The sequence below is a fragment of the Equus asinus genome, chromosome 18, assembly GCF_041296235.1.
Source record: "Equus asinus isolate D_3611 breed Donkey chromosome 18, EquAss-T2T_v2, whole genome shotgun sequence".
In the NCBI taxonomy this organism is placed as follows: domain Eukaryota; kingdom Metazoa; phylum Chordata; class Mammalia; order Perissodactyla; family Equidae; genus Equus; species Equus asinus.
In genome coordinates this window covers 9,453,949-9,479,821 of record NC_091807.1, presented here as the reverse complement: position 1 = coordinate 9,479,821, position 25,873 = coordinate 9,453,949, and positions in this window count along the sequence as shown.

Below are 25,873 nucleotides of genomic sequence, written 5' to 3'. Positions count from 1 at the left end.
TAAATGCTATTGAGGACAACAGGAAAGAATCATCTCTGGGAGGTGAGATTAGGCAGAAATAAGACCAGTTAAATTTCTTTAAAAATTGGCCACAATATAGAGGAGCCATGTAGATTTCTCAATGTGAGAAAAATGCAAACCAATGAAACTTCAGGAAGGAACAATAAAAATGATTAAGAGTCTAAGTGAAATGATTAATGGACAGGGATTAAAAGACGGTATCCATTTAATTTGGTGAAAAGACTAATGGGAGATTCAATCAGTTGAAGTATCTGTAGGATAAAAAGAGGGGAGAAGGAGCAAATTTTAGATTAGTCAAGAGAAAATAACCAGCAGTAATGGGATGAAATTGAATATAGGAAATTTTTGAGTCACTGTCACAGGAAAGGCAGCTGTGTTAGGTCTGTTCGGCTGAGGAATTATTTCCTAAGGGACGTCATAAAAACCCCCTTTCCTCGAGCCATTTATGTAGACCATACAAAGAGGTGGGTAATGGTATAGAAAACAATTCTATATTCACAAATTATGGACATTATGATCTAATAGCTCCCATCCTGCCAGCACAAAAAGTCTCTAATGCATATAATACTTTGGCTTCCAGCTTTTGTATTTTCTCTTTTAACGAAAGGCTGAGAGAACACTGAATGGGAACCCTGAAAGCAGACTCCTTCAAATGCCACTTCAACGGCTTTTCTAATTGCATCACTTTCTCGTTTCCATGTTATTATGACATTAGTTTTTGTGAATTAAGTTTCTTTCAGCAAGAGAGATGGTCCAATTTATGATTTCCAGATAAATGCTGATCTGCAATACAAGAATCTTAGTGACATATTTCATTTATCTACTAACCAACTTAAAGCTCAATAAAAATTGCTGTATCCTCTTGTTTTGGTCATGTTTTCAAGATATCTTACAATCATAATAAAGTTATAATTTAACTAGAATTTAAACAGCTTAAAAAGTTTAGCATATAAATCATTTTCTTCATACATTGTCCCATGAAACTGATAATCATAAAAATGATTCTGCGATACATATATCTTCAGAATCATTTCAACAATATACAACATTGTATATTTTGGTTTATTCTGGTGTTTTCAATCTGATTTAAAAGTGGGGAATCTATGCATTTGGTGAACATTAACTACACACTGTAAATGTTACTCATCTAGAATAACATAGTTCCCAGATATGCTGAACAAATAAGAAATGTTTGTCTAAATAATCTATTAATGTGTCTTGTCATGAGAATTCTTATCTAGTAGCGTGAGAAGATTTACCTGACATTATATATGAATTAAAATAGGACTGAGCTGCTAAAAAAAAGCAGATAATACTTTAGAGATTTAAAGATATATCTATATTCCCTTATTTAATCTTCGTCTTCACTCTCTAAGGAAACTACAGCTCAACGAAATTAAGTGACTTGGCCAGCATCACTCAAGGATACCAGAATAGGATGCTGATATCATGTCTTTAAGTTTTAAATACTGCTATCTTTACCATGCATCATTTGATTCCTCATGGTGAAGTAGGCAGTAGACTTTCTTGAACAATCATTTCATTTTCAGTTTGTGGGATCATCCTTCTTGGCTATGAAACAACATGGCATAACTGAAGAAGAAACAGACTGGATGTCAGAAGGCTGGAAACGTACTTTTGGTTCTGCTGCTGTAAGATCTTGAGTAAGTGGCTTAATTTTGTGAGTCTCGGTTTCCTCAACTATCAAATATTTGGTTACATAGAGTTTAAGAATTTCATTCAGCTGTAAAATCTGCTCCAAAACTAAAATGGAATGAATTCCAAACTATGTGAGACCATTTAAGAAAATTATATATCTAGTTTTATCTCTGCAATTTTGTGTTTAATGCTTTCTTTAATTCTGAAAAGTTATCCAATAAACTTGAAAAATTCCTTGTTTGTCCAACAAATTAAATTAACTTACTAGATGATAGACATTATTTAATGGGTAGGTAAGTTGCAATTTATAATAAATATTAAGCAATTTCTGTCAAAATATTCCTCACATATTTATTTTAAAAATCTATTTAAATTTTCAGTCTTTGAAATGACTGAGTTCAGTATCTATATTTTTTTCCTGTTAAGTATTAAAAACCTGAAGCAATCAATGTCAATTTCCCATCAAGCTTAGGGATTTATATTTTTCGACGGCAGTAGAATGATAGAGTTCATATTCTTGCTCTCCTCTGCACTACTTAGACCACTGTCAATTTTCAGACTTTGCATTTTAAGAGGAATATAATAACTTGGGATATTTCCAGAGAAGAATGACTCAGAGGATAAGGAGAACCCAAATAATGTAATATGCTTACAATATTGAAGAAACTGGAGATGATTATAGTGCAAAAGTAGATTCAGATAATTTTTTGATAGCCAAAAAGATACTTTTGGCTTTACTATGATCAGTATCCTGGAGAAAATAATGTACCAGTACAAAGACTTGCATCATATGGCAAGTTCAAATTTCTTCTGTGCCCATAGCATGAAGGTGCACCCCTGTACACCATTACCCTCTACACCCAAATCCAGGAGAGAGTCATATATTAGTGAAAGTCACATTTTTTTTTATTTCTAATCCAATCCATCTATCTAAGAACAAACTAGTGCTTGATGGAACATTCATAAATTTATGGAGCTGCCCAGTACTATGTTAGTCCCTGCAGATATAGCATGAAACAAAACTACAAATTTCCTGCCCACAGGCACTTATATTCTAGTGGGGTGAAACAGAAATAAGAAAACAAATAGAATGCAGGGTAAATACAGACCATGACAATTGATATGAAAGACACACAGATGGATGACCAAGAAAAAAGGCCACAGTGATAGGGTTGGCAGAGGAAGACTCTGTGAGGATATGACATTTAAGTGAATATCTTACACTTAAAAATACATAGCTATTTGTAGAACTAGAAGAAATACAACTCAAGTACAGGGATGAAAGAGGGAGAAGAGTGGATTTAGGGAGCAAAGTGTAAAAAGCAGTAAGCAGGATAAAGGATAGGGTTAGGTGGAAGGATCTACACAGCAGGATGGGGAAGAGAGCCATGGTGCTAATGGATAGATAGCTGCTTGCTATTTTATCAGTGGCGGAAATTAACATGGAAGTAAGTTATGAGAAAATGATTCTTGATAGCTATGCTACAGTTGGAAGAAGAGTGAATTTAGGGATATTATTAAATCTTGGAAAATGATCTCAGAAGTATGAAGACTTTTAAGGGATCATTTTCTCCTACTTCCCATATTCATTCTCTTCACACAAATGTTTATAGCAGCTTTATTCATAATTGCCAAAATTTAGAAGCAACCAAGATGTCCTTCAGTAGGTGAATGATAGATAAACTGGTACACCCAGACAAAGGAAAATTATTCAACATTAAGAAGAAATGAACTATCAAGCCATGAACAGACATGGAAGAAACTTAAAAGTGTATGTATTTCACTAGGTGAAAGAAGCCAAGCTGAGAAGTCTACATACTGTAGGATTCTAACTATACGACATTCTGGAGAAGGCAAAACTATGGAGACAATAAAAGATCAATGGTTGCCAGAGATTGTGGGGGGAGGGACGAATAGGCAGAGCACAGAGGATTTTTAGGGCAGTGAAGCTACTCTGTATGATACTACAATGGTGGATACATGGCGTTACATATATTTCAAAACTCACGGAATGTACAACAGCAACAGCGAACCCTAGTGTAAACTACAGACTTTGGATGACGGTGATGAGTCAATGTAGGCTCATGGCTTGTAACAAATGGACCACTCTAGTGATGACTGTCGATGATACAGAAGTCTATGCTTCCGTGGGGACAGGGGATATATGGGGAATCTCTGTATCTTTCTCTCAATTTTGCTGTGTACCTAAAACTTCTTTAAAAAATAATCTTAAAATAATTTAACAACATTTAATAACTCAGTTCTCAAATAATGGTATTTAAATAGGTGAAAGGCTATGACCTGTGTGGATCCTGACCATTCATTCATTCAGCATTTTATGAGCATTTCTTATGTGCCAGAAACTCTTCTCAGCAAAGGGAATAAAATAAACAAAAGTGTATTTCTTCATTAAAGCTTGTATTCTAGTGGAAGAGACATTCGATGATGAGTTAAATGTTGTATAGCTGTGATAGGCATTCTCATATTTGATTTCAGGTTCATTTTTTGCCCTTCTCTGCCCTGCTCTGTATATCAGGTAATTACACCTCTCAGCATTCCTTAATCTCAGATTTCCAGGTAAGGTTTTCCATGGGAGGCACTTATGGAATACTGGAGGGTGTGGGGAGAGGAAAAGCCAGAGTGTTTCCTACCTCTTTCTGCTTTTGGAGGCTTCTCTCACAGCAGCTGTGTCCCCTGCTTCCTCCAAATCTGCAGCTCTTGCTTGACAGCCCCTCAGAGAAATGCAAATTAAATGTAAATTAAAAACATAATGAGATACCATTTCACATCCAGATTGACAAAAATTTAATAATCAGATAAAACCAAATGCTGTCAGGGATGAGAAGCAATGGGAAGACTTATCTTCCTTTGGTGGGAGTTAAAATTGGTAAAAACATTTTGAAAAACAAATGTAAATTTTATAGAGAAGTTGAAGTTAAACAAATCCTACTGTTCATCAGTTCTAATTACACACTTTAAAGATATATTTGAAAATGTGAACCAAGAGAAATGTAAAAGAATGTCCCTAGCAGTATTTATTTTTTGGAATAGAAAAAAATCTGCAAGTAACCCTAATGAGGATTCAGAGAATAATAGATAAATGAATTTTGTTCATATACATTCAGTGGGATATTCTACCAAAGTATAAATGAATGAATTAGGGATTCTTGTATTAACATGGGTGGATTTTTTAAATGCACTTTGAATGAAGAAAAACAATCATAACATATTACAATACACACACATATAGTATAATTCCATTCATATAATGTTCAAAAGGTGCAAAACGAAATATTTTTCATGTATGCAGACAGAAATGGTGAACTACTTATTTAAAAAACAAAGCAATAGTAAAAACAGAATACATAGTGGAATTTTGGGGGGCTTAAAGAATAAGATGAATTTGGGGATGGAATTTCAGGTGTTTGCAATGTAATTGGTGATATTCTCTCTCTTAAAATGTTGAGTGGGTACATGAATGGTCACTTTGTATTATTCTTTCTCTCTTCCTTATATCTTAACTAAATATTATTTAGCATTTTTTTAACTTGTTCATAACTTATTAAAGTAGAGCTTGATGCAAATGTGCAGCTGTATAAGATTATTATCAGCATCATGTTATAATTATTAATGATGACAGAAATAATAAATAATAATATTGGGTACATGAAACACATTTCAAAAATATAAGAAACATATCAGTAAAGCACTAGTCAGATATTCTAGAGGCTGACAAACCAGAGAAGCTATCCTAACAGAGAAAATACTGAGCACCATCAACATGTCTACACCTGTTCTGTCATTATCATGTAAAGTGGTTAGCACTGGATAGTTATAATCTTCATTTTTCCACTTAATTTTACATAGACTCATACATATACATAAAACTTTGAATAAGAAGGGATATCACAATCACAAGTTATTTTCCTGTAAGAATTCATTTTTTTCCAAACAGTCAGAAATACAAATGAAATGTTGTTCTAAGGGTTTGAGTCCCCAAGGAGTGCATCAAAAAGATGGATCCAGTTGGCATCATATATGCTGTTTTTACAATGCAAACACATTCCTAGAAATCACATCTTAAGCTACACTATTACTAAGTAGAAAGTTCAACATTTTTAATTTATCTGTTTCTAGACACTTGACATTAGTGACAAAATTATCGGACATATGTCAACTTTGACTTACTTGACCTTTGATGAATATTAGTTTCTTTGCTATGAGAAGCACAGCAATCAAAGATAATAGCAACTCTTTGAAGGCAAAATCTTCCCCAAACACTAGAGAAGATGGAACTTCTCTACTCTACACCATTTGCCCCAACCAAAGAGGTTGTAATTAGAATCTAGAACTTTCCCATGTTTGCAAAAAGGATGTGGGATGGCAAAGGTTTTGGTATTTCTACAGTAGGCGCAATATAATATGGAATATCATGGTGTGGTTATATATAATAACATAAAATACATTTATAGTACTTGCATTTCAGGCAGTATTCTAAGTACTTTAAACATAATAAATCATTTAATTCTTAAAACTGCATGAGGTAGATAATATTATTAATTTCTTTTTACCAGTGAAGAAACTGAAGCACAGAGCAGTTAAAAAGACCTGCCATTCAGAACTCATAAGAGTAATTTGAATCCACTAATATCCCTTAGAAGTTCTCACCCTTATTCACTAAACTGTACAGCCCCGAATGCATATAGATGTGGGCCAAAGCTGGAGCATATGCAAATGTAGGCAGGATAAAAGATCTGACTTAGTAGAACCATTAAATTTAGCTCTCTGGGAAACTTAATTATGGATGGAGAGTTAGTGGGTTTGGTGCAGGCAACTTGTGTCATAGTTAAAGTCAAGAGGACAGACAACACAGGAAGGAAAAGAGAGGTGGAGAAAAAGGGCTTCAGATACAAGGGACGCAGTGAGATGAGGTGAGTATCATTCAGCACCTTGGAAAGTTCCCTGGGAATGCTCAATTTAACCTCCGTGAAACTTGGTCTGCTCAGGATTTTGTTTTACCTTCTCCAAGGGCAGAATTAGTTTTCCTTTCTTGTGTACTCAATGTTTGTCTTTTTTAAGACATTAATTTTGAAACACTTTCAAATTACAGAGAAAGTTGTGAGTGCATGACGAAGACATTTCCCCATATCTAAAACATTTGAGAGTAACTATCAGGTGGTGTGTGATTTTGACTTGTGACTTTACTGACACTGTACACTTCAATCACTTAATTAAGGTGGTGCCTGCCAGGCTTTTCAACTGTAAATTTACACTTTTCCCTTTTGAAAAAAATATGATTTTGTAGGGAGCTACTTTGAAATAACTACAGATGTAAATATGTGCAAACATATCTCCATCATTCTTTGAGTATTTCCTTGCTTCTGGGACAGGAATGTGTGCTAGTCTGATCTTACACATTCCCTGTCCCAGCCCTAAAATCAGCCTTTTCTTCAGAGTCATGGCTCCCATTGTAACATAATTCATGCATAAAATTATGTATATGTTTGTGTGTTTCTCTCTGTGTAAATATGTGTATACATAGAAAGAGACCAATCCCCTTATGTGTAACAAATCTCCCTTCACTTTGGCAGCCCTGTCTCAATCCTTGCAGAGATCATCTTCATCCTGCTGTGCGCTGACGCCCTACACTGGGTCACAGTGGCATACAGAAGTCCTCACTCCACGGGGACTTCGATCTTCTGTGTCTGGATGCCCTAGACTCAATTGCTTTTTAAGACCAAATAATAATATTCTTTCAAAAGTCTTCACACTTTATATTAGATAGAAAAGATACTTCATACCTGACTTGATTGTTTAAAGGATTGTATAAAATCTCAGAGGGTCATTTCAGACTATTATCAAGGTTTTATTATTCTCCTGACTTTCAAGATTTTCCTATTCTTAGAAAGACCAAATTCCCTATGCTAGGATTATGATCCTCCCTCCTTTCAGACTTCCACTCTGCCAAGCTGAGAGAACATGCGCCTTCTGTTTTTGTTGGCTGATGTCTGACTTTTTAAGGAAGTATTGAGAAAGGGGATGCAAACTTCCAATTACCAGATGTGAAAATTCTTATGAATATAAATATTCATAATTTTTTAAATGATGGAGTCTTCTCCATTTCACTTATTAAATGGATTAGTACAGGCTGTGAGGAATTTTATAGTCAAGCTGGCAAGAAAGAAACTGGAAGTGTGGAAGTCTCAGTGCACTTCCAGGATTAAAATATTTAGTGATTAAAGGGTTTTTTATTTTCATACTTGAAAGATGGAAAAGAATCAACGAAATGGAGGTAAGAAAATTAGCAATCTTAATATTCTAGGCTCAGGGATCTTTTAAAGTTTCTAGAAGCCAGTGCATTTATTTTGTAAAATTATACTTTGATTCATTAAAATGTTGAGTTCATCACAGGAGTTAGCAGCCTGTGCACAAAGAAATTATGAGAGAAGGGAGAAGAAATCATCATCAAGGCTATAAATTAAGACAGGTTATTCATTGAGAGCCTGTGTGGGAGCTCAGCCCATAGAAATGCAAAATCTCTTTAAGAGAAGGACAGAGATCATATTTTATCTTGGCATCTCCAAGACCTAGTTTGACTGACACATAGTAGTCAGTCAACTGGTGTGTGTTGAACAAATGATGACAGCAGGCATAGGATCACTAATGAGAATCTCTGGCATGTTGTGAAATAGGAAGTTTCATCCACGTATATATTACAGTGAATATGTGGGTAAAATGTTTTCAGCCATGGAATTCAGTGACATGGCTCACAATGACCATGGACCTTGCACTAGCTGCACTGGATAACGTTAACTAAGATTTGATCTCTACGTTGTGATGGGCCCTTAACCTCCAGATTATGTGTGGGTGTGTGTGTGTAAGACCATTAACTACCTGCACACTTCTTCCTAGACTCATGGCCACCGATGGCCAGGATATTCCAATGGGTGTATCTGGCATGAACCATCGTGGTTGGAAGTTGTAGCATTGTTCAGAAAAAAAAACTCAACTTATACAAAAGAAAAGTCACATATCCTTTAGATAAGGGTTATCCTTCTGGATCTGGGTATAGTATTAAACTAGTCATTTTTAATGTAGAAATACTCATAATAAAATTGACCATAGATCAATGTTAAGAATAGAATCACTTTTAACCTACTACTTATCCTTCGTTCCTGCCCTAGTTCCTGTATCTTCTAGTCCCAGTCTCCAGAGGTAGCAGAGGATGTATTTGGACTTGCTTTTACATAGTAGAATAGGATTTCTAATGAGGAGGATATATGTGGATGTCCGATTTTCAAGTGATTTTGAGTTTCTAAATAATCCTAGTTATCAGAAGGTACTGCATAAGAAGAAACATTACAAGACAGAATCCCAGTAATGCTAAGAATCTTATTTTATAGAATCCTATTGTGATATGATAGAGTATATTTGCTCAATGTTAATGATAAAAAGACAGAGTTGAGTAGAGCTTCATACTGATGAAACCTTGCTTTAGTGGAAGGTAAATATGTCTTCTCATTTAGTTGATAAGCAGGCAAAATAACAGGAATACAATTATACCATTTTTTTCGTTTTTCTACTGAGCTTCCTTTTAATGAATTATGTAGGCTTTTTCAGATATGTTTGATTTTTCACCTGAATTCAGTTTGATTAATTGCATTGAGAGATAATCCTTAGGTAAGCATGCCATGCACTCATCCATTCATCCATTTATTCAACAATTATTTCTTAAGCCCTTCTTTGATATTTTCCTGCTTACTTTCTTCTCATAGTGTACTATAGACTGTTCAGAAAGATTGGGAAAAGTTAGGAAGTTATATATGTTGCAGACCATCGGCTTTAGTTCAAACATTTCCTTATTTAAGAATGAATAGTTCTGAAATAGTAGCTTTGTTACAATCGATCTCCTGAGCTGTCTTTGGGTCTGGGCCCATGGCTCTCCTGGGAGAGAATTTTGGCCTGTGGCTCTGCTGAGTTCCCAGAAACGGTGATTATGGATGTGAGGCTGTCATTCTCTCCTAGGAGCTGACTTAAGAGCCAAGAATATTAACTGGTGCCAGAATGAGAATTACAATTCAAGAACCTTAAAGGGACTCTGTAGAGTTACCTGGGATAAAGTTACTAAGTTTCTTTTTTAAAGTTCATGCTACCTTCAAGCCTGCCTTCTCATGCCAGTTATCTCCTCTTTGTTATTTACATAAAATTATTTTTAGAAACAAATAAAATAAGGACAAAAAAGAAAAGAAAGCAGATGAATGGCAAGAGCAAATTTCGCTGAAAAATTACAAATGCAAAGAAAACTCTCGAAAGGCTCCCATGAAACTTTTCACCTAAGTGATACCATCTTAACATAATGACTAGGAAAAGCTCTGTGTCTCTGTGTTAAAAGCCTCAGACTATTTTTCTGGGAGAACAGAAGAGAAAGAATGAGAGTATTCTATCCCTATTAGAATTCTGAGATTTCTAAGCCACAGGCAAGAATTTTTAGCCTACCACTAATTCATTAACTCTGTATGTTCATGCTGTGGTTTATCCCTGTGGGTGATAAATGTTTGTGCCACAGTTTATTCTGTCGATGACTGTAAGATGCACAGTCAAATCAAATGAGATGGAATTAACTGTCACAGACTTCCAAATAGCAGGTTCATATAAATCACACACTGTTTTAGCTCTTGGAAGATGGCATTTTTTAAGGTAATTTTGGAATATGAATGTGGTCTAGATATCAATAAATGCACTACAGTGTTCAAATGAGAAAAATCTTACAAACACGGTGTCTGAGAGAAGCTCTCTTTTGGCTCTTGCCTCAAACTTCTGATTTTTCTCTCTACACAATTCATGATAAATTCTATCTTCATTTGTTTCTTAATTCTATATGATCCAAAGCTTCGTAGTAGTTGTCTACTTTCAACTTTGTTCTCACTCTCAGTTTTCTCATTCTCTCTGGCTATTCTGTTTGACCTCCTAACATTCTTCTGATCATTCATTGCCCAGGTTCTCTTCGTCCTGGTTCACAGGGCTGTTCCCATAACCCACACACCACTGCAACAAGGCTAATGTTTTATCTATAAAGGATATAGGCATATGTAGTATGTAATAACTGAGTCCTACATAGTTCACACTCAGAAATGATGATCAAGGCTACTTATAATTAAGAAGAGGTATTATTTTCACACCAGCTCTGGACTATATAAACTATTCCCAATATGAGTAATCATTATACTCTGTACAGTTACGGTTAAAATTAAAAAAGCAAGATATAAGAGAAAATAATAGCTTGGAACTATTCAAAACATTTTTCAAGGAATTTCAAAATGGATGTTAAGGACAATGGTATTAAATGTTGATGGTTTTTCATTATAATGACGCATTTATCCAAAAATCCCAAATAATTCATTTTTTAGATGAAGCATAGCTTGTTTTAAAAAAGAATCACTCCTACAAATAATAAAAATATCATTAGTACATTTATCTTACATGTTAATTTATTTCTGAAAATGTCTTAATGATCTGGGTATGTAAACAAAATTACAATTGTTCTATAACTGTAAAGCTACTTGCTTTACCTTTTCAGTAATAGTTGGTATTTTCCAGGAAATCCGAAGGACACAGACTTTTCTGGATTTCTTCCAAAGCAGTACATTAAATGACCTTGATTGTGTTTTGAATTTCAATTTGAAACCTCTAAGCTTGGACATGAATTCCAGTTTGAGGTTTTTGTGGAATTTCTACTGAGATAAAATGTGTAACAATACAAAACAAATAGTGGCAAAATAAGCCTTTAAAACAACATGTTTAAGAATAAGTGGAAAAATAATAAAATAAAAAATTATTGGACATAATCAGTAAATTAATATTTAACTTAAGATGACTTCTAACTGTAACATTCAATAAAGAATCCCCTCTAATGATCAATTACATAAATATATGCAGGGGTATTTGATTGACATTTTTTGTTTTTTCTTGGGTGCTAGAAATGCTATTATAATATAGAAACCCATCTGAGCTGGTAATGAAAGAAGAAATTATCAATAAATCCTTTTTCTTATTTCAATTTCCTTATTTCAATTTCCTTCTGTACATGTTATGAAAATACTACTCCTAATAAAGCAGCTCCCTTTTCCATGTTGATCCTTCGAAGCTTGCCGACGAACGCTATATAGAAGTTAATTAAAAAAGATGTTTCTTTGAGACTCCCTGTGATTATTGCTGGAAGAGTTAAGAGAAATGAACGTTGGGTTGGGCTACCTCAGAATACCTATGACTTGAAATTGCAGTGACGAATGCAATGGGAAGATAGACTTCCATGGAAGAAAGTGGTCTGTGCCTACAAATGGGACAATAAACTTTCTCAGAAAAGAATGAAATCAACCACTTGGAAATCTATGTAGCAAAGTCCTGAGCTCTTGGTAAATATATGGTGAATGAATAAAGTAATGACTTTGAAAATAACCTTCATAATATTAAAAGGATTAAGCAGTTACCTTATGAAGCATTTTAATTTAATTCACTGACAGCAAAAAAAAAGTGCTGAGTAGAATAAATTTTTTTTCATATTGTGAGGTCTACAAAGGAAGTATAAATTCTTGTCTTTGAAATGCTCACAATCTTACAAGGAAAAAAATGAACACCTTAACTGGATTAAAATGAGAAAGTACTCTATTATTGTATGTTAAATTTATATACTCTATACAATGACAATAGTTAATTTTTATTGAGTGTTTTACCTTATTTAACTATCAGAACAAATCTAGGATGTAGGCACTCTTCTCATCCTGATTACATCTGTGGAAACTAAATAAAAACATACTAATAAGCTTGCTCTGATCACAGAGGCTTGAACTCAGGCAGACTGCCTACAGCATCCAAGCTTCTATGCACTGAGCTACAGCTATAAAAGTTTAGAGATTTGACATCAGTATATGGTAGAATGGTCAGGAAAAGTTTCATGCAATATATGGCACTTGACTTAGGTCTCAACGAAGAGTTTGAATTTGAATAGTATTAATAAGCCTGGAAAACCTGTAGCAAAGACCAAATATTTTACCAAATGGGCATGGTAGAATTGGGGGCAGAGATGTGTCTAGGTTGAGTAGGACAAATTGGGTCAGAATTTTATTGGTTTTCAAGGCAGTAAAAAATTATAGATTTTACACTCTAAGAGGTGGGAGATATTGACTATTTGGGAGATTTATACAAATTATCTCTAAAAATTTCTTGCACAAACTCTGCAATGTTAAATAATAAATTATTGCTATATGGCCTGTAAGTTACAATAATGGGTATGTATAAATTTGCACAACTAAATCAGACGAGGTACAAGGCCTCCAGAAGAGGTGACATCTGATTTTTGTCTTGGTAAAAGTGTTTTGGAAACATTCATCTGGCGCTAACGTGCAGAATGAATTGAGTAGGAGAAGGGCTTGATGCCAGGTAGGAAAGATAAGAGACGTTGCGGTAAAAGATAATATGAGGTAGAGGCATGATCAGATGCCAATTTATTTTAAGCATGATGGGTTACTGGTCAGAAAAAGAGTTAGCCCCCCAAAACTATAGGTTTATATATTACACGTGAATGAGATAACTCTGGGACCGTTAATTTACTTATGTTACCCATGATGCTAATAAGACAAAGGTTATGGGGTTACTAGTTCTGTTCAATGACCTTTGAGTACACGCCAACCACGAATTTTAGAAGTCTTTCACAGAATGACAAAGACAGATAATGCAACATCCTCCATCAAGTTTGTGCCTATCATGGTCAATACTGAAAAAATAAAACCCTCAAAAACATTTATTCAATTAAGTGTGGGCCAAGAGCATCATCACATGGTATTATAATATACTAATCAATAAGATTTCCTCCGAGCTTTCCAGAAAGGAGTGAATATTGAATCAATTCTATATAGTGAATTATATGTACATCTTTATTTATTCATGCATAGTAACTCCAGCGCTGTCATCCATGTAATCTTTACTGCTTCTGCCTAATAATGACAATGACAACAATACAATAATAATAAAGAGAATAATATATTTCACACCTCAAATAATTTTGGAATTCTGTAGAGTTTGAACATATAGCTACAATTCATTTAGCACATAACATATTGCATTATATAATTTAATTTTCACCTGTCGTCAACTAGGAAATTTCCTAAATCTTTATTACTGATGAATAAACTGAGGCTCTTACAGCTAGTGGGTGTCTGAGCTAGGATTCAAACCTAGGAGTGATGGCAAGCCTGGTGAATTATCTACTATTCCATACTTCCTCCAACATAAGCATTATTAATGACTCAGTGAAACATTTTTATTTTTGATGCTTTCTTACTCCAGCTGACTAAAATAAATGTTTTAGTAATTGTGAAATATTGATAGAGAAAACATACAAGGATTTGCCCATAGAAGTGATTACATTCAAGCCACAGCAGTTTGTGGCACCCCTGAAATGTAAATTTTAAATTATGAATCCAAATCCCCAAAGTAGGAAAAAGAGGACTATCTGTCCTCAAATCCAATCCCTTGAACAACATAAGATGCTTCCTGTGCTTCTGTGTTACGGGCTTCTCTACCACAGACTCTCAGCCTCCCTTTCCTCTTCCCTGGACTGTCGCACTGGGTCTAGCTCTTGAAATCACAGTGGGGAGAGAGGACGGAGTAAGACTCCAATGCAACAGCCTTTGTCCTATTTCTTCACTCCACTGTCATCAAGACTGGCTTCAGCAGTTCCCCAACCTGTGATTACTTTCTCTGTGTGCATGCTCTTTACCCATCATGCCAAGGCAGGCAGAGGATGCTGGAAAAAGATAGTATTTTCCTTTGGTTAAGCTGCATGGATTCCAAGGTCCAATTAATCTCTAAAAATTCTAATTTTAAGAAAGTTAATAAAGGTTACCCAACACTATTGACGTTCAGGGAATTCAAAGAATCTGAAATGTCCCTTCCCTTAGCCTCTTGTTATTTCCAGAATTTATCTTGTTGCCTGAACTTTTTGTCAATGATTTAAAATACTTACTATTAATTCATTTAAACAAGCGATAAGCATCTAATATACATGCAGTCCAGTATAAAGTTTTGGTGACTAAAAAAAAATAGGAATTTACTATCACAGGAATCCAGGGGGGATTTGCTATTTCCATGGCTTAAGACCTAAAAAGTCTTAGTAGGAGGGTGAGGAAAGGAAACTGAAATTATATGCCACATTTTCACATACATTTTTTCCCCCAGAAGGAACAGCTTCTGATGATGGGGAAGACATCAAGGGACAGAGTATTGGGATGGGGCTGATGGATGTTTGCCCACCGAAGTCTGTATTATCATCAGTAAAATAAAAGCTTTCCAGGGGCCAGCCTGGTGGTGTAGTGGTTAAGTTTGCACACTCTTGCTTCAGCAGCCCAGGGTTCACGGGTTCAGATCCCGGGCACAGTCCTGCACACCGCTCATCAAGCCACGCTGTGGTGGTGTTCCACATACAAAATAGAGGAATATTGGCACAGATTTTAGCTCAGGAACAATCTTCCTCAAGCAAAAAGAGGCAGACTGGCAACAGATGTTAGCTCACAGCTAATCTTCCTCACCAGAAAAAAAAAAGTATTCTGCTATGTTCAGGAGGAATTCTTCAGGAGATAAGCAATTTTGGCAACTTTTTTTTCAGGAGATAAGATTTGACTTGTGGCAAACGTAAATTTAAATAAAAATACACAAAGAAAGTATCTCATCAATAGTGCCCTGATGAAAGGAGTCATATGATTTAGTTTTTCGGCAGCACTTTTAGAGATCATGATCATCCTAAATTGTTTTAGCAGTTCTCAGAGAAATGAAATGAATTTTTTTTTGCGTGGGGGCTGGGGAAGTTGCACCTGAGATAACATCTGTGCCAATCTTATTTTGTATGTGGCTTGCCACCACAGCATGGCCACTAAGGAGTGGTGTAGGTCCGTGCCCAGGAAGCAAATTCTGGCCACCAAAGTGGAGTGCGCTAAACTCAACCACTACGCCACCGGGCTAGCCCCAATCAAACGAATTTTAACTTCGTTCTAAAGATATTTCTTTGAATGGGCTTCTAGCCAGCAACCAAAAAATGTTATTGATTCAGTTTTCTAATTGCTAACAAAGAGATTCTAGTATCATTTGCCTTATTAGAATGCTAATTGGTATTGGCAGAACTAGTAGAAATTTTCTTCAGCTTAAGACAAACTTTGGACCCAGTAAACATTACGTGGTGTGTTTCTCCTTTTCATGTTTTTGTTTTGTTTTGTTTCGTTTTTAGGTGAAATCAGCCTAATGTAAAAAATAATGCAGGCTTGAGAACAGAAAAATAAGTTGCAGAATGGGTAAGTGGTGGTGGATAGCCTATTGGCTTTTTGTGGCTTGAGCGTTTTGTGTGTGGGCAATGTAGACAAGTCTAAAACTTCTTGCTTTTTAGTATTAGTTATTAACACTAATATTATCATTAGTTACCACCCCATTCCTCATGATCTGCCTCCCTGATATCACTCCCAAAATCGGCAGACAGGGTATTTCCAAACTGGGAGGTTTTGAGGAAAGCTGTTGTGGTTTAGAGAGCAAATACGCTGTGAAATCTTGACAACAAAGAGCTGATTGCTACACCGACAGGAGCAGCAATGACTCTTGTTTCTCTTCTTCTTTCCAACATGATGCTCCTCTCCACATCAGTAATGTGCATTTATTAATCATCTGCTGTGTTTGTAATTGTAATTGTAATATGTACTTGAATTAAACAGTATTTCATTTAATACTCCCAACATGTTTTTGAAGTAAAAGTTGAAATCCCCTTTTATCAGATGTGGAAACAAGCCTTAGAAAGGTAAAGTATTTAGCTACATTCAATCAGCTAGAAAGTGAAAGAAGTGTCATTCAAACTTGGGCGTATTTGTGTCCAAAATCCGTGTTTTTTTCCACTCTGTTACACTCCAAATATGCACAGACCATGATAAGAGAACATTAACTGTAATAATTGTTTCTATTTTAATTGAGATAATATGTGTGCAAATATCTAGTTCTGTTTCTAAGAAAAAATAGCCAATTTCAGACTGTACATTGTTCGAACAAAAGATAAATATCTTATTTTTATATCTGTGAGTTAGCAGCATTCATGAAACAAAACTGGAACACAGAGTATTGGTTGACCTGAGTATGTACAGGTATCTTTTCGCTGCCTTTTTAAAATCACTGATAACTTTAGATCCTTAAAAACGTTAAATCTGGGGCCAGCTCCGTGGCCGAGTGGTTAAGTTCGCGCGCTTCGCTGCGGCAGCCCTGGGTTCGGATCCTGGGCGCTGACATGGCACTGCTCGTCAGGCCACGTTGAGGCGGTGTCCCACATCCCACAACCAGAAAGACCTGCAACTAAGATATACAACTGTGTACAGGCGGGGTTTGGGGAGATAAAGCAGGGGAAAAAAAAAAGATTGGCAACAGTTGTTAGCCCAGGTGCCAATTTAAAAAAAAAAAAATTAAATCTTTGCTAATAACAAGGTAAAATTTCAGAGTATCCACATGTATTTTTATAATAACTTACAGCTATAAGCAGAGAACATATTTTGAAAGCTGTTCCACTTGTGATGGTGATAGATGAAGCATCTCTTAGGTGATGGCCTGAAAAAGTGTCCTCTATGTTCGGTGAAGCTTAATTGGTGTCTGATTATGACATTTCCCTGATCCAGAGCCCTGGAGTCCCAGGACGTTTGAGTTCTTTCCTGGACCAGCCACAGAAAGAGCACAGGCCCAGTCTGCATCTCGTTTGCGCGCTGAGCTTGGGTTAGACATGCCCACCTCGGCCTCATTTTCCTCAGTTGTCAAATAACCTAGCAGGATTGCTGCAGAATTTAATAAATCAATGCATAAAAGTACTAAACGTACTATCTTATACAGAAAGGCTTTTTAATTGTCTATATTTCAATCAATTTAAATTTCTTTTCCAATGATATTTATTGGACTCAGTCTATATTTTTAGCTTTTCTTTTAATTATGAACAGTAAATCCTTTTAAATAAAATGACAAATACTAAAATATGAAACATAGAACATTGAAACAAAACTAAATTATTGCTTATTCTCTGGAAATTGATGAATTAAATATTTCCCTAGTTCTATCTTCTTTTTTGTGTAGTTCTTTTTCGATCTGACTTTGCCTGAATAACCACAGAGGCCCCATGCTGAGCATGACTTAGATACTCTTTGCAGTAATAGCTATGTTAACTGACTTTTAATGCTACTTCACTTCCCAGTTGTTCTTTACATGTCCCCGAAGTTTAATAAACCTGAAAACATTTTATTTTATTGTCTCAAACTATTGATTATCTATTTAATGTAATGTTGAAAACTCTGTGATATATTGCCTTTGCCAAACTGATTAAATGAATTATCTTAAAGAAATAAGAGTTCTGCTTTAAAACAAAGAATCCTGATGCAGAAGAAAATTGCTTCTTTCCTACATTACTTGTGCCTCCGTTAGAAAGCACACAAATCTTATTCTCAGTCCTGTAAAGAAAAGAAATTTGATTGTTTCACAACTGATTTAGATATTCCTAGGGGCATGGCACAATTTAGATTTCAACTTCTTGATTCTATTGCCAACATAAGCTTATCTAAAGAAATGAATAACAAAGTCACTGCCTTCAGAGAAATGGAAACATAAGGAAAGAAAAAATTCTTTGAATTTTGATCTCATTAAATATATATATATATATATATATAAGACAAAAAAGAACTACTGAATAAGAGCAAGACAAAAAATATGTCACTATTTAAACCAGTCCTAAGATTTGTCTAATATTAATACAAACTAATAAGGAAACAAATATGCGTGAGGTACTGTATTATTTTCGGGGCCTGCTGTAACAAAGTATCACAGACTGGGTGACTTACACAACAGAAATTTATTTTCTCACAGGCTGGAAGTCTGAGATCAAGGTGCCAGCAGAGTTATTTCTTTTGAGACCTCTCTCCTTGGCTTGAAGATGCCCGTCTTCTTCCTCTGTCTTCACATGGTCTCCCCTCTATATTTATCTGTGTCCTAATCGCCCCTTCTTATAAGAACACCAATTCTATTGGATTAGGGCCCACCCTAATTATCCCAGTTTAACTTCATTGTCTCATTAAAGACCCTGTCTCTAACTACAGTCACATTCTGAGGTACTGGGGCTTAGGGCTTCAATATGTGAATTTCAAGAGCACACAGTTCAATCCATATAACTACTTAATGTAAGGATGACGTAAATGAGTCCCTTCACCCATCTTGAAGTGTGCTGTTGAGACATGGTATTTGCTTACAGACTTAAATTCACTTGCAGGGATGTACTAACACTGTGGAAACACATCCTGCTGACCACATAGCCCTGACCATGCACATTGTTTTTCCTCCCTATACCTCATCCTTATTGTGGGAATAGTATGTACCTTCCTTTCGGAAACAGCTCATCCTCTTTTCACCCTAGCATCTAAACATGTCCAAATGGGATTACCCTCTTCTGAAATATACTCACATGCCTGACCACACAGATTGGTCAAGGGGAGAGCATTTGAACAAACCATCCCCTTCAATCTTAGATGCAGAGCTGAGGGAAAGGACCGCTTCTCCCTAGAGGCGAAGCTGAGAATATGCAAGCCCAGGAGTTCCAAGGTGTGCCAGTTCCAGTCCTCCAGGAAATGTCAGTCTGCAGTTGGAGAGGATGACAGCAACATGCAAAGATTACAAAGTTGCTGGGAAGAAAACCTGGAAAATTTTAAATCCTTGACCTTGTCTACCTCATCGATGCCCTTTGTGGTCATATGATTCAAAGGATTCTCACTTTTCCTAAGCTAGCTCAAATTTAGATTTTGTAACTTCCAAGAAAATATTACTGATTTTTGCCTCCAAAAACAAAGATGGAATAGTACAGCGCCAAAAATATGATCTCTTACTATTTCATTTTGGAAGCAATTTTTGAAAATACTGTGACCAGTGTTTTTATTGTGAGTTTTGATATAGGAAAGTATTTCTGCTGATTCTGTCTTCAAACAAGGCTTCAAAGGTACATTTTATTTTAGTTTTGCTCATATGGAAGGTGAAAAGAAGAAACCTCATAATAGAAATGTGAATTTTAAAAAATTACGTAAAAAGGATAGTCAATCTGTAGTTCTCCATCAGGACCCTTGATGCTGAGACGTGGCCATTTACCTGGTTTGATTTAAAGTTACAGACTCAACAAATGCTTTACTAAAAGAGTGAGACTTGCTAAATATATCTGCAAAATACTACAAATATATAAGTACATATATAATGTAATATATATAAGTATATAATATACTTAAGTATTATTACTTAAGTAATAATACTCTATTACTTAAGTTGTGTTGCAACCTTCTTTTCTTATCCCTAGTAAAAGCACCCTCTACAACAATGGTCCCAGAAATAGTTGCATGAACCAATCCCATAGGGTGAGCAAGATATTTGTGGTTATATTTTATTGAATAAAATGAAAGTCAGGATTTTTAATATTTAATAAATGGGTTGACAGTGGCTCCCTCACTTGGCCTGCATGCTTAATATCCATGTGTTTTCCATACTAGATGATTCATTTTGAGGAAAGTGTGAATTCCAGAATGGTGAGAATTGTTCGTAGTGTCCTGATTCATTCATTCACTTTCAGGCTAGTGCAACATATTGCATTTTTCTTGTAGTACTTTAACTGTGTTTTTAAATTATATTGTCTGGTTTTAAATAACTTAAAACTAAAAATAGACTTAGCTTTGAAAAGATAATCCTGCGGAGAAGATAAAGGTTAATAACAACTACAAGAACACAAGCAAACAACAATGGCAAAGGTGATACTTCTACTGCTAGTCTGGGTGATTCTTCAGCCACATTACAAAGGTAAAAATAAAACTTGCCAAGTCATATTGGCAGATAATTTGGAAATATGGAAACTTTCAAAAAGACAATTTGAAACAGGAAATTACATGCCTTATGGCAAATGATGAAATTTCACCCTCATACTAATATTCATTCTCATACCTAATACTGATATGAAGCCATAATGACTAGTAAGATATTTTTAAAATATAATTTATAATATTTAAATTTCATCTTTAAAAAATTTAATGTTTGTGCATATTTTATAACAATATATTAATATACTAGTACTTGTCTATAATTTATAAATACATATGCATACTTTTGAGCATGTTCAGTAAATTTTTACTATCGAGGTACACAGCTGGAGGTTAGATTCCAAGGGATCTAAGTAATGTCAGTGTTATGCATAGCATACATACAGAATTTCCTAATAAATTAATCACATTTAATTTAAAAACTAGATATACATTTAAGTATGCTCTTTATCTATAAACTACTTAAAAAGATAATTAGCACAAGACGCACAAGACAAGAACAAAACTTAAAAGCAGTTTTCTATATTTCTGGTTTTTAACCAGAAGTTTACAATAGCCATACCTAAGGAGCCCATTTAGATGTTCAGATACCAGTGCCTCACTGAAAGTTTTGATCTCAAGATGGGCCCCAACAAACGTAGTTTCAAAAAACTTCCCCAGTGTGTCAAGTCAATAATTCTCATTTAAAACATTATAAAATATTTATGCAGATATTTTCATGTGTTGATGTAGAAATAATTTCTCCCTGTCTCCTCTGTTTCTGGAAATACACCAGAGACAAACCTGGTATGGCTTTCTAATCCTTAGACTATAATGAGTTCTCTGTTGGATGTAGTATTGCATATATCTTTTCTTACTCTGTGACACTTTTTCACTTTATTAATAAGTTTTTTGATGATCAGAAGTTTTAAATCAAAGGCAGTCTAGTTTACCAATTCTTCTTTTTTATAATTAGTGTCTTTTTGTGTTTTGTTTGGAAATCTTTGCCTACTACAACACAAAATTCTCCTATTTTTTTCTACAAGTTTTGTTTTTTACTTTTTAATTTAGATCTGCTGTCTATCTGAAATTGATTGTTGTGTACAATGTGAGGTAGAGGTCAAGATGTAATGAATAATTAGTTGTAAAAGAAGAGTGAGTAAGTTAAGGAAAAAGTAATGCTGATGATCACTAAAACCATTTAGGTACTGAACTAAGACTAAACAACCAAGAGACTCAGGCTGAAGAAGATGATTGAAATATTCTATAAGTAAATAATGTCGGATGATGGTATACGGAAATAGTAAAGATGATGATAATAAAATTGTATGTAACATTATAAATAATAAATATCAGAAACAACATACAAAACAAATATCAAGAAGTCAGACAAAAATATGACAAGTGTTAGAGTGCTATTTCATCTTTCAATCAATTAAAAAATACAAAAATATATAGTGATTCCAAGCTTCCAACGGATTTTATAAACTTTTAATATTAGGAACCAATGTCTCTTACAGTGAAGATAAATGTAATCTGAATTCCAGAAATTTCTTAGCTTAATGTGCAATGTATTTTCTATTAAAATTTTTTTAATTAAAATCAGACAGCATTAAAACTAATAAGATACATGAAAATATGATTGTTTTATTTAAATTATTCCCCCAACTGTACTTATACATATATATGTGTATGTGTGCATACATAAGAGTTTATTTATGGGAGTGTGCAAGGATTTTGAATGTTTTATAATTTTTTTCCTTTTTGCTTTTCATTATTGCTTCATTTTATCAAAAGAAAGATTATGCATCATTTTGAAAAAGTAGATAAAGCTATTACTCAGTAAATGAGTTTACTCAGTCAACGAATTTGTGCCCTAATTTTGTCTAAACTTACCTTTATATTTAAAAAAAATAAAGTGAGTTTCTCTTTAGTCTAACAAAATGCTAAATACTTCTATTTTTGTTTTGGTAATTACAAATTACAAATCATAATTTTATAACAAAACTTGCAGATCTAAATATTGTTAAGAATTTTATTTCTATAGTAAGGAAATAACTTGTGAATATTGACTCATCATTAGAATTGCTCTTTCATTATTTATGTGTAATTTTCAATTACATTATGTGTAATTTTTATGCTTACACCACAATTGTCAGACAGATGCTGATATTTATGACATTGATGATAGGGCTGGTCTTTGGGTAAAAATAACTGTAAATATACCCCTCTTTTCGTTAACTTAAAAAACCAGTACTATCGTAGAAAGAATTGGATACATATTCAAATAACTCTAATAGAAGGGGCATATTAGTGAATCAGAGAAAAATTAGTAAAAATGGGTGACTTGTATATATTTTGAAGATTGGGTTCTACTTCAGGAAGTGAAAATAGGAGGACTCCCTGGGGAAATAATGGCATCGAGGTGAGAAAATGTTCACGAAGGAGTTGTCCATTTTGCTTCATCGTAGGATATATAAAGAGTAGAAGTGATCAAGGATGGCTGGGAAATTAGGTTTATCTAAATTGCTCAAGGCCTTATTTTTAAAATAAGGATACTGTGCTTGATTCTTGCATATCAGGAACCCATCAAAGATTTTGAATACTTAACTAACAGGATGCAAATTTTTCTGACTGTTGGATATAGTATGAATTAGGAGAGGGAGAGACTAAATAGAAGGATACTGGTAAGAAAGCTATTCCAGCACGAGGAAGCAGTAGCTAGTGCTGTGCTAGTTTGACAGCAGTGGAATGGGATGGATGGAAGCAATGTTAATAATACGTGGATTTAGCATCCAAAGAAACAGGTTGAGGGTTGAATGTAGAAGGTAGGAAGAAGGAATCAATCAAAAAGAATTTCCTGTTTTCAGTTATAGCATATACAGAACAATACAAGGAAGCCGGAAAAAGGAGGAAGGATAGCTTCCGGACAGGAGAGAGAGTGATGGGACAATAGAGCGCTGGATTCCAAAGGCTGCTGAAACACACACGGTGATTTTTTCTTCTTTGCTCTTCTGTCTTTTCATTTTTTTGGTTACTGTCATTTATTTTAGAGAATTTATAGCATTCTGGATTTGGTAAATTACATCCCTGTAATAAGCCATCATTCTTCTTTTAATCGCTAAATTTTTTATAGAAGGTGGTTAGATCTAGAAATTCGATTAGATGCAAGTTCTCCTCCCACCTCCATCTCTCCCTCTTTCTTCTGCAAGAATACTTAATAGACAGACTTTGTGCCTTATATACCTTCACATCGAGTTATGGAGTTTCTGGATGCTCTGCTTTTCCATCAGGATGTTCTGTTTCACTTAATGTGAAATTGATCAGTGGATCCAGTTCTTATCTATCTGCCAGTTCCATCCATTATAAAATTCTCCGTTAGTCTTCCACCTAATGATTCTATTTTCCTTTGATGATGTTGCAAAGATCCATTATTACAGAGTAGTTTTGTTTGCTTGTTTGTTTTTAGATCTACCATTTATTACAAGAACTTTTCTGTAAAGAAAGATTTTGTCTTATCAACTATTTGGGTATTGTAAAATACAGGACAAACAGGATAAAGTTTCTCTTCTCTCACTTTATTGACTAATTTTCAGAATAGAGGCAAGCCGTAACAACCTTTAACGTTGACTAATTTTCTCTTTTTTTTTTTGTTGAGAAAGTTTAGCCCTGAGTTAACATCTGCCACCAATCCTCCTCTTTTTGCTGAGGAAGACTGGCCTTGAGCTAATGCCGTGCCCATCTTCCTCTACTTTATATGTGGGACACTTGCCACAGCATGGTTGGACAAGAGGTATGTAGGTCTGCGCCTGGGATCCAAATCAGGGAAGCCCAGGCCACTGAAGCAAAACGTGCAAATTTAACTGCTGTCCTACCCGGCTGGCCCAATGATATGTTTTTTTAACATATTAACTCATGAATTTTTTATATTGTGGATGATATGTTTAAATTCAATGTATGCACTATTTTGGTGCTCAAATTGTTGTATCTTTGGCCAAAGAAAGCTTCTTCAATTGCCTTTTGTGACCTTTAGCTCATCTTCAGTCGTGTTTGACACCTTCCCTGTTTTCTGGAATGAAAATTTCTGTTTTTAATGGAGCCCTGGTTTATTTTTGTAGGGATTTTATTTAGAGTCCACAATCTAGGTGCTAGAAATTCTCATTGCTACTAAATAATCATTTTATCTAGCCCTTTTCAGTGTACAATTAGGAAATATGTCTTTTTCAGAAAGAGAAAAGTAAATGATTTTATACTGATATTTATAAGTCCAAGTAAAGATTACAAGATGGCTCCATCTCTCTATCCATCCATTCAAGTTCATTTGTTTCAATTAGTTTTCAACTTCAAAGGATATTTTACCTTTATATTTAATTTAATTTTCAAATTAAACACTAAAGCAAACAAAACACAAAGAACAAGGTACAGAGAAGGCTATAGCTATGTGAACCATATAAGTGGAAACTGTAGAAAAAATATATATTATAATAATTATTATTATTGTTATTATTATTTACAGATTAAATCACCATGAGTGTTTTTTGGGATATGTTAAAAGTGTAGGTTTATTTGGCAAAACAACACTTTGAAGAGAACATGTATTGTAATGTAATACCAGGAAACCATTTATTACGTGCATTTGTCTGTTTCCAGACTTTATTGCCATGCCGTGGTTAGGGCAGAGATTTTTGTAGCTATCTATAGAATTCAAATATTAAGACTCCTAACTGGTTCTCTTCTTCTATTTCTCCCTACTCCCCTTCTATCTCTGACCTTATGTCACTTACCCAGGCAAAATTCATCAGTTGCTCTTGTGTCTCATAGTAAAAGTCAAATGCTTATTTTGCTCTGTTAGTTCCTACATCATTAACGTTTCTCAAGCCCTCTAATTCACAGACCTCATCTCTTATTGTTCTCTTACTACTGCACTCTCTGTCCATATTGGCCTCATTGCTAAGTATGCCAAACAACATCCCAGTCCCAGTGGACAAAGCTGGGTTTTGACGGAAATTGGATATTTAAAATGTTTTATTTTAAAAACAAATATTAAAATCTATTATTTTTATTGTAGCTATAATCTATGATTTGTTTTATTTTTATTTTGTTATTTACTTAAGATATTCTATTTTCTCTGCTTTTCTAATGGAGTAACTAGAGGGATTCAAAAATTACCAGTATCATATTTCCAGAATATGATGATCTGTTCTTTTCTTTTTTCAGTAGGTACTCTACAATTACTTAATAAATGGAAGTAGATGAGTTTACAAAATTTCACAAAATGTGAAAGAATTTGAGAGAGGGATGAAATTTCCTAGGTA